This window comes from Oncorhynchus masou, unplaced genomic scaffold, assembly GCF_036934945.1.
Source record: "Oncorhynchus masou masou isolate Uvic2021 unplaced genomic scaffold, UVic_Omas_1.1 unplaced_scaffold_1103, whole genome shotgun sequence".
Lineage (NCBI taxonomy): Eukaryota > Metazoa > Chordata > Actinopteri > Salmoniformes > Salmonidae > Oncorhynchus > Oncorhynchus masou.
In genome coordinates this window covers 200,977-211,921 of record NW_027000752.1, presented here as the reverse complement: position 1 = coordinate 211,921, position 10,945 = coordinate 200,977, and the positions used below count along the sequence as shown (strand labels likewise).

At 44.9% G+C, this 10,945-nt stretch overlaps 1 pseudogene; it reads right to left on the bottom strand.

The window, feature by feature from the left end:
• Positions 1-3,230: 3,230 nt before the first annotated feature.
• Positions 3,231-10,083, bottom strand: LOC135529133 (heat shock protein beta-1-like; annotated as a pseudogene).
• Between the last annotated feature and the right edge of the window lie 862 nt (positions 10,084-10,945).

The window sequence follows — 10,945 nt, the reverse complement described above, 5'->3', positions numbered from 1 at the left end:
GGGAAACCAGGTATTCTAATCGAGAAGGAGTGCCTGGCTATAAAGTGGGCCCTAGATAGCCTCCGTTACTACCTTCTTGGGAGGGAATTTGACCTGCGCAGGGACCACAGAGCCCTGACCTGGATCCAGACCATGAAGGACAGGAATTCTCGTGTGACCAGGTGGTATCTGGAGCTCCAAACTTTCAGGTTCTGTGTCCGTCACAAGGCAGGAAAAAGGAGCGTCACGGCGGACTACCTATCCCCGGCTCCCGAACCTGGTCGCTTCAGGAGAGGAGGAAGGTAATGTGATCCAGCTTGGAAAACACAGTAGCATCTCTGGAGCGGCGCGAAGGTTGAGGAGATGGTGGTAGCGTGGTAACCCGTTCTTAACTGTAACGTCGTTGGTCAATGCACGCGCACAAGGTCTTGTCCTTTTTCACCATGAAGAAGAACCCTGTGCTGGCAGGAGAGTAATAGGGACGGATAAATCCAGCAGCTAAGGAGATATGTAGGTATCCATAGCCTTGGTTTCCGGTCCCGACAGAGAGTACAAACGTCACCGGGGCAGTGTGATGCTAGGGGAGAAGGTCAATCCCGCAGTCATAGGGTCGGTGCGGTGGAGCGACATGGCCCCGGACCTTGCTGAACACCTCCCGGAGGGTCCTGGTACTCAGCGGGAATGGCGGAGAGGTCCGGGGCACCTTCCGGCCCCTGTGAAGGTGGGGCAGGTTGTCATGACTTCAGGAAATGGGCGTGGCAGAACGGACTCCAGCTCATGATTGCACCAGTAGACCAGTTGATGAGGGGATTGTGTCGTTGGAGCCAGAAGAATCCCAGGGGAGACTTGATGAGCAGGAACTGGATAGCCTCGCTGTGGTTCCCTGACACCCGTAGCTGGATGGGAGTGGTGTTGTGTGTGACTCGGCCTGTAGAACGCCTGTCTAGCTCTCTAACTTTGGCAGCCTAGCTAACTTCAAACACTTCTATGGATAGCTACTATCTCCTCTGGATAACTACTATCTCCTCTATGGATAACTACTATCTCCTCTGGATAACTACTATCTCCTCTATGGATAACTACTATCTCCTCTATGGATAACTACTATCTCCTCCTACTATCTCCTCTATGGATAACTACTATCTCCTCTATGGATAACTACTATCTCCTCTGGATAACTACTATCTCCTCTATGGATAACTACTATCTCCTCTATGGATAACTACTATCTCCTCTATGGATAACTACTATCTCCTCTATGGATAACTACTATCTCCTCTATCTCCTCTGGATAACTACTGTCTCACTCTATGGATCTACTATCTCTCTATGGATAACTACTATCTCCTCTATATATCCTCTATGGATAACTACTATCTCCTCTATGGATAACTACTATCTCCTCTGGATAACTACTATCTCCTCTATGGATAACTACTATCTCCTCTATGGATAACTACTATCTCACTCTATCTCCTCTGGATAACTACTATCTCCTCTGGATAACTACTATCTATGGATAACTACTATCTCCTCTATGGATAACTACTATCTCCTCTATGGATAACTACTATCTCCTCTATGGATAACTACTATCTCCTCTATGGATAACTACTATCTCCTCTATGGATAACTACTATCTCCTCTATGGATAACTACTATCTCCTCTATGGATAACTACTATCTCCTCTGGATAACTACTATCTCCTCTGGATAACTACTATCTCCTCTATGGATAACTACTATCTCCTCTATGGATAACTACTATCTCCTCTATGGATACCTACTATATCCTCTATGGATACCTACTATCTCCTCTATGGATAACTACTATCTCCTCTATGGATAACTACTATCTCCTCTATGGATAACTACTATCTCCTCTATGGATAACTACTATCTCCTCTATGGATAAATACTATCTCCTCTATGGATAAATACTATCTCCTCCATGGATAAATACTAGTGGTCAGATTAAGTGCTTGACAACCTTTGTCACTCTTTTCTCTCTGTGTCTCTATTTATCTTCAGACTAACACAGATGCTACCGATGCCACTGCCAGTAAAATTGGCAGAATACCTGACCACTGTGACTGACCCAAACTTAAGGAAATCTTTGACAATGTACAGACTCAGTGAGCATAGCCTTGCTATTGAGAAAGGCCGCCGTAGGCAGACATGGCTCTCAAGAGAAGACATGCTATGTGCTCACTGCCCACAAAATTAGGTGGAAACTGAGCTGCACTTCCTAACCTCCTGCCCAATGTATAACCATATTAGAGACACATATCTACTGGGTGAAATTCCACAGTGTGACATCACAGCAGCAAGATTTGTGACCTGTTGCCACGAGAAAAGGGCAACCAGTGAAGAACAAACACCATTGTAAATACAACCCATATTTATGCTTATTTATTTTCCTTTGTGTACTTTAACCATTTGTACATTGTTACAACACTGTATGTATATATATATAATATGACATTTGTAATGTCTTTTATTGTTTTGAAACTTCTGTATGTGTGATGTCTACTGTTAATTTTTTATTGTTTACTTCTCTTTCGTATATGATCTCCTCACTTGCTTTGGCAATGTTAACACATTTCCCATGCCAATAAAGCCCTTGAATTTGAGAGAAGAGAGAGAGAGAGAGAGAGAGAGACAGAGAGAGAGAGAGAGAGAGAGAGAGAGAAGAGAGAGACAGAGAGAGACAGAGACAGAGAGAGAGAGGGAGAGAGAGAGAGAGAGAGAGAGACAGAGAGACAGAGAGACAGAGAGGGGGAGAGAGAGAGAGGAGAGACAGAGAGAGGGAGAGAGAGAGAGAGAGAGACAGAGAGAGAGAGAGAGAGAGACAGAGAGAGAGAGAGACAGAGAGAGAGAGAGAGAGAGAGAGAGAGAGAGAGAGAGAGAGAGACAGAGAGAGAGAGAGAGAGAGGAGCGCAGCAGACAGACTAACGACAGGCTGTTTGCAGATGTAATAGATTTCAGTGTCTAACAAGCACATAATATAGATGAGGAGGTGTCTGTGTCTGTGCAACAGATTTGTTTCCCCTGATTCAAATGCAGATAGTAATTACTGGAGTGTGAGATATAGCATGATAGATGGTGTAGATGTGTTGACAGCCAGCCACACAGCAGAGCTGAGCTCATTACAGAGAGTTGAGATAAACTAGAGACAGACAGACAGATAGACGGAGTGAGGGTGGATGGTTGAATGAAAGAGAGGGCAATGTGGGAGGGTATCTAATGTATCTTGTTTCTCCCCTCACAATGTTCAAGGCGTGAGAAAGTGTGAAACATTTTCTTGATGCATTTCAAGAGCTTATTGTAACTATATTGTCGGTGTGGCATTATCATTATCAGTTTCTTCACTCCTCTTCTTCCTCATCGTCAGGGTGGTGGTACCCGTTGCCACTTCCCTTCCTCATCGTCATGACATCAGGGTTTTGGTCTTGCTGTTGCCCATGATGACAGGAATGGAGATCTCTGCAGCCTTGATGGCCTGCTTGTTCAGAGGAGCCTCCACGGTCAGAACTCCCTCAGAGGACAGGGTGGACGTCACCTTCTCAGCGTCGGCCATAGGGGGCAGGCTGGAGCAGGAAGGAGAAGAGACCACAGTTCATGGATGAAGTACTAGACTGGAGGCAGACAGTGCTTTAATCTCTCGTTATATCTTCATGTTATCTTATTCATCTGATACTTTATCCAGATTTCATGGCATCTATACTCTAGGGAAGCAGCAGTCAGAATATCGTACAACACCACATACATTGGGAAGCTGTTGCCAATGGTTTTATGCTCAGGCGGAAGGAGGAAGAAGGACTCAAGGAAGGACTCAGGGAAGGAAGGAGGTTACTATTTGGATACTGTCTATAAAATAATTAATTGAGACATATTTGATCATTTTCTTTAATGTAATTCAGAACAGATCAAATCAAATTGTATTGTCACAAGAGGCGAAGACCTTACCATGAAATGCTTACTTACAAGCCCTTAACCAATAATGCAGTTTAAGAAAAGTAGAGCTAAGAAAATATTTACTAAATGAACTGAAGTGATAATAAAAAATAGCAAAAACAGTGTTGACTCCAGATTAATGTACTGGATGTGTGGTGTTGACTCCAGATTCATGTACTGTATGTGTGGTGTTGACTCCAGATTAATGTACTGTATGTGTGGTGTTGACTCCAGATTAATGTACTGGATGTGTGGTGTTGACTCCAGATTAATATACTGTATGTGTGGTGTTGACTCCAGATTAATGTACTGTATGTGTGGTGTTGACTCCAGATTAATGTACTGGATGTGTGGTGTTGACTCCAGATTACTGTACTGGATATGTGGTGTTGACTCCAGATTAATGTGCTGTATGTGTGGTGTTGACTCCAGATTCATGTCCTGTATGTGTGGTGTTGACTCCAGATTAATATACTGTATGTGTGGTGTTGACTCCAGATTAATGTACTGTATGTGTGGTGTTGACTCCAGATTGTTCATACTGTATGTGGTGTTGACTCCCAGATTAATGTGTGCAATGATAGTGTTGACTCCAGATTCATGTACTGTATGTGTGATGTTGACTCCAGATTAATGTACAGTATGTGGTGTTGACTCCAGATTCATGTACTGTATGTGACTGATTCATGTATATGTGTAGTGTTGACTCAGATTAATGTACTGTATGTGTGGTGTTGACTTGACTCCAGATTCATGTACTGTATGTGGTGTTGACTCCAGTATTCATGTACTGTTGACTCAAGATTCATGGTATGTGTAGTGTTGACTCCAGATTCAGGGATATGTGTATGTGACTCTGGAGTCATGTATTGTATGTGTGGTGTTGACTCTGGAATCATGTACAGACTCTGGAGTCATGTACTGTATGTGTGGTGTTGACTCCAGATTAATATACTGTATGTGTGGTGGTGACTCCAGATTAATGTACTGTATGTGTGGTGTTGACTCCAGATTAATATACTGTATGTGTGTGTTGACTCCAGATTAATGTACTGTATGTGTGGTGTTGACTCCAGATTCATGATATTTGTAGTGTTGACTCCAGATTCATGGTATGTGTGGTGTTGACTCCCGATTCATGGTTTGTGTAGTGTTGACTCCAGATTCATGGTTTGTGTGGTGTTGACTCCAGATTCATGGTATGTGTAGTGTTGACTCCAGATTAATATACTGTATGTGTGTGTTGACTCCAGATTAATATACTGTATGTGTGTGTTGACTCCAGATTAATGTACTGTATGTGTGATGTTGACTCCAGATTCATGATATGTGTGGTGTTGACTCCAGATTCATGGTTTGTGTAGTGTTGACTCCAGATTCATGGTATGTGTAGTGTTGACTCCAGATTCATGGTATGTGTAGTGTTGACTCCAGATTCATGGTTTGTGTCGTGTTGACTCTGGAGTCATGTACTGTATGTGTGGTGTTGACTCCAGATTAATGTACTGTATGTGTGAGGTACTCAGTACTGTGTGGTGTTGACTCCAGATTAATGTACTGTATGTGTGGTGTTGACTCCAGATTCATGTACTGTATGTGTGATGTTGACTCCAGATTAATATACTGTATGTGTGGTGTTGACTCCAGATTAATGTACTGTATGTGTGGTGTTGACTCCAGATTCATGTACTGTATGTGTGGTGTTGACTCCAGATTCATGTACTGTATGTGTGGTGTTGACTCCAGATTCATGTACTGTATGTGTGGTGTTGACTCCAGATTAATGTACTGTATGTGGTGTTGACTCCAGATTAATGTACTGGATGTGTGGTGTTGACTCCAGATTACTGTACTGGATATGTGGTGTTGACTCCAGATTAATGTGCTGTATGTGTGGTGTTGACTCAGATTCATGTCCTGTATTGTGGTGTTGACTCCATGTGTGGTGTTGACTCCAGATTAATGTACTGTATGTGTGGTGTTGACTCCAGATTCATGTACTGTATGTGGTGTTGACTCCAGATTAATGTACAGTATGTGTGGTGTTGACTCCAGATTCATGTACTGTATGTGTGATGTTGACTCCAGATTAATGTACTGTATGTGTGGTGTTGACTCCAGATTCATGTACTGTATGTGTGGTGTTGACTCCAGATTCATGTACTGTATGTGTGGTGTTGACTCCAGATTAATGTACTGTATGTGTGGTGTTGACTCCAGATTCATGTACTGTATGTGTGGTGTTGACTCCAGATTCATGTACTGTATGTGTGGTGTTGACTCCAGATTCATGGTATGTGTGGTGTTGACTCCAGATTAATGTACTGTATGTGTGATGTTGACTCCAGATTCATGGTATGTGTAGTGTTGACTCCAGATTCATGATATGTGTAGTGTTGACTCTGGAGTCATGTATTGTATGTGTGGTGTTGACTCTGGAATCATGTACTGTATGTGTAGTGTTGACTCTGGAGTCATGTACTGTATGTGTGGTGTTGACTCCAGATTAATATACTGTATGTGTGGTGGTGACTCCAGATTAATGTACTGTATGTGTGGTGTTGACTCCAGATTAATATACTGTATGTGTGTGTTGACTCCAGATTAATGTACTGTATGTGTGGTGTTGACTCCAGATTCATGATATTTGTAGTGTGACTCCAGATTCATGTATGTGTGGTGTTGACTCCCGATTCAGTATGACTCCAGATTCATGGTTTGTGTGGTGTTGACTCCAGATTCATGGTATGTGTAGTGTTGACTCCAGATTAATATACTGTATGTGTGTGTTGACTCCAGATTAATATACTGTATGTGTGTGTTGACTCCAGATTAATGTACTGTATGTGTGATGTTGACTCCAGATTCATGATATGTGTGGTGTTGACTCCAGATTCATGGTTTGTGTAGTGTTGACTCCAGATTCATGGTATGTGTAGTGTTGACTCCAGATTCATGGTATGTGTAGTGTTGACTCCAGATTCATGGTTTGTGTCGTGTTGACTCTGGAGTCATGTACTGTATGTGTGGTGTTGACTCCAGATTAATGTACTGTATGTGTGAGGTCGACTCCAGATTCATGTACTGTATGTGTGGTGTTGACTCCAGATTAATGTACTGTATGTGTGGTGTTGACTCCAGATTCATGTACTGTATGTGTGATGTTGACTCCAGATTAATATACTGTATGTGTGGTGTTGACTCCAGATTAATGTACTGTATGTGTGGTGTTGACTCAGACTGTATGTGTGGTGTTGACTCAGATTCATTACTGTATGTGTGGTGTTGACTCCAGATTCATGTACTGTATGTGTGGTGTTGACTCCAGATTCATGTACTGTATGTGTGGTGTTGACTCCAGATTAATGTACTGTTTGTGTGGTGTTGACTCCAGATTAATGTACTGTATGTGTGGTGTTGACTCCAGATTCATGATATGTATAGTGTTGACTCCAGATTCATGGTATGTGTAGTGTTGACTCGATATTCATGGTATGTGAAGTGTTGACTCCAGATTCATGGTATGTGAAGTGTTGACTCCAGATTCATGGTATGTGAAGTGGCCCCTGGATGGCGACAGAGTCTGGTGGAGCTTAGTTTACGCGGAAGAGAGCTGTACTATACAGACACAGTCAGTCACTGCGGATGTTGCATCGCTCAGCCTTCCACTACACTCAACCCATTAGAGGCTTGACCAATCAACCGTCTACAGGCTTGACCAATCAACCGTCTACAGGCTTGACCAATCAAACATCTACGGGCATGATCAATCAACCGTCTACAGGCTTGACCAATAAACCCTCTACAGTCTTGACCAATCAACTCTCTACAGTCTTGACCAATCAACCCTCTACAGGCTTGACCAATCAACTCTCTACAGTCTTGATCAATCAACTGTCTACAGGCTTGACCAATCAACCCTCTACAGGCTTGACCAATCAACTGTCTACAGGCTTGACCAATCAACCCTCTACAGGCTTGACCAATCAACCCTCTACAGGCTTGACCAATCAACCCTCTACATTCTACAGGCTTGACCAATCAACAGTCTATGGCTTGACCAATCAACCGCATACAGGCTTGACCAATCAACCCTCTACAGGCTTGACCAATCAACCCACTACAGGCTTGACCAATCAACCGTATAGTTTGGCCAATCAACCATATAGCTTGACCAATCAACCCTCTACAGGCTTGACCAATCAACTCTCTACAGGCTTGACCAATCAACTCTCTACAGGCTTGACCAATCAAACGTATAGCTTGACCAATCAAACCTCTACAGGCTTGACCAATAAACCGTCTACAGGCTTGACCAATCAACTGTATAGCTTGACCAATCAACCGTCTACAGGCTTGACCAATCAACCCTCTACAGGCTTGACCAATCAACCCTCTACAGGCTTGAACAATCAGCCCTCTATAGGCTTGTCCAATCACCTGTCTACAGGCTTGATGGATTTTAGTTGTTGACAAAATCAACGTTAAAAGGAGTCCGAGTCAACTTAATCTCTGAAGCAAATGGGAGAGACATTTATTATTTTGTCCAGTCATTGACAGAGGCTCTACGCCATATTTTTTTTTACGATTCCTATTTCGTCATGGTGACAAAGTGTTACAACGCGTCATGCAACAGTGGATTTATTTATTTGTTGCACAGTCGTCCAGGTTCTTTGACAACAGTGCAGTTTTATTGCTGTTGTGAAACAATGATGTTGATGTCACTTACGTGTATTTTCTGGTGAAGCATCTGGACACGAATCCATGTTCGTCCTTCCTCTCCTCATGCTTGCCTGTGGACACACACACACACACCGGTCTTAGCACTCTCTCACACACCGGTCTTAGCACCCTCTCACACACCGGTCTTAGCACCCTCTCACACACCGGTCTTAGGACCCTCTCACACACCGGTCTTAGCACTCTCTCACACACCAGGTCTTAGCACCCTCTCACACACCGGTCTTAGCACTCTCTCACACACCGGTCTTAGCACTCTCTCACACACCGGTCTTAGCACTCTCTCCGGTCTTAGCACTCTCTCACACACGGTCTTAGCACTCTCTCACACACCGGTCTTAGCACTCTCTCACACACCGGTCTTAGCACTCTCTCACACACCGGTCTTAGCACCCTCTCACACACCGGTCTTAGCACCCTCTCACACACTGGTCTTAGCACTCTCTCACACACCGGTCTTAGCACTCTCTCACACACCAGGTCTTAGCACCCTCTCACACACCGGTCTTAGCACTCTCTCACACACCGGTCTTAGCACTCTCTCACACCCGGTCTTAGCACTCTCTCACACCGGTCTTAGCCTCTCACACACCGGTCTTAGCACCCTCTCACACACCGGGTCTTAGCACACTCTCTCACACACCGGTCTTAGCACCCTCTCACACACTGGTCTTAGCACTCTCTCACACACCGGTCTTAGCACTCTCTCACACACCAGGTCTTAGCACCCTCTCACACACCGGTCTTAGCACTCTCTCACACACCGGTCTTAGCACTCTCTCACACACCGGTCTTAGCACTCTCTTCACACACCGGTCTTAGCACTCTCTTAGCACACACCGGTCTTAGCACCCTCTCACACACCGGTCTTAGCACCCTCTCACACACCGGTCTTAGCACTCTCTCACACACCGGTCTTAGCACTCTCTCACACACCGGTCTTAGCACTCTCTCACACACCGGGTCTTAGCACCCTCTCACACACCAGTCTTAGCACTCTCTCACACATCGGTCTTAGCACCCTCTCACACACCGGTCTTAGCACTCTCTCACACACCGGTCTTAGCACTCTCTCACACACCGGGTCTTAGCACTCTCTCACACACCGGTCTTAGCACTCTCTCACACACCAGGTCTTAGCACTCTCTCACACACCGGGGACTGCAGTCGCTTTATTTACCACGCCCAGCTCATCCAGAGTTTGTTTGAGTAAGGACACATGCTCTCTCTATGTGTTGCTGTTGCCTCTCTCTCTGTCTGAAAGTTCCCCTGATACTTCAACACTATCAAGGGAGCTACTGGTTCACTCTTTAGGAGTGACCATCTGTTCTGTTTTACGAGGGGCCGAGAATAGAAGTCATGCCCCCCCCCTGTCCCCCTTGCCTGGTGTCGGTACCGTTTATCCATGTCCCCTTTGACACGTTACACGTTACACGGAGGCGCTAACTCAACCTCTTTAGGATCCGCCCCTTTTTGTCCATGTTGTTGCCTAAAATGACTTACTTTTTTGACTGGTTTTTAAACCAGGTCCCTCCATGCCAGGCCTGAAATACTGCCCTGTTACCTCACAGTATATCTGTTTGTTATGACGACAGCTGAGCTGCTAAAAGGAGTTTGCCACAGGGACCTGTCCCCCCTTTCCCAGAGGACCACAACACTGAGGAGAGAGGGTGTGAAATGACCTTAAAACAGGCATTCATCCACACTGGGGAGAGACTTTGAAATTACCTTTAATAACTGGGGCCTTTAACCAGGGCCTTTAACCAGGGCATGAAACCAGGGCCTTTAACCAGGGCCTTTAACCAGGACATTAAACCAGGGCCTTTAACCAGGGCCTTTAACCAGGGCCTTTAACCAGGGCATTAAACCAGGGCCTTTAACCAGGGCATTAAACCAGAGCCTTTAACCAGGGCCATTAACCAGGGCCTTAACCCAGGGCCTTTAACCAGGGAATTTACTCAGGGCACTAAACCAGAGCCTTAACACAGGGCCTTTAAACAGGGCCTTTAACCGGGGTCTTTAACCAGGGCCTTAACCCAGGGCCTTTAAACGGGGCCTTTAACCGGGGCCTTTAACCAGAGCCTTAACCCAGGGCATTTAAACAGGGCCTTAACCCAGGGCATTAAACCAGGGTCTTTAACCAGGGCCTTTAACCAGGGCATTAAACCAGGGTCTTTAACCAGGGCCTTAACCCAGGGCATTTAACCAGGGCCTTTAACCTTAAGGCCTTAACTTAACCGGGGCCTTTAACCAGGGCCTTAACCCGGGC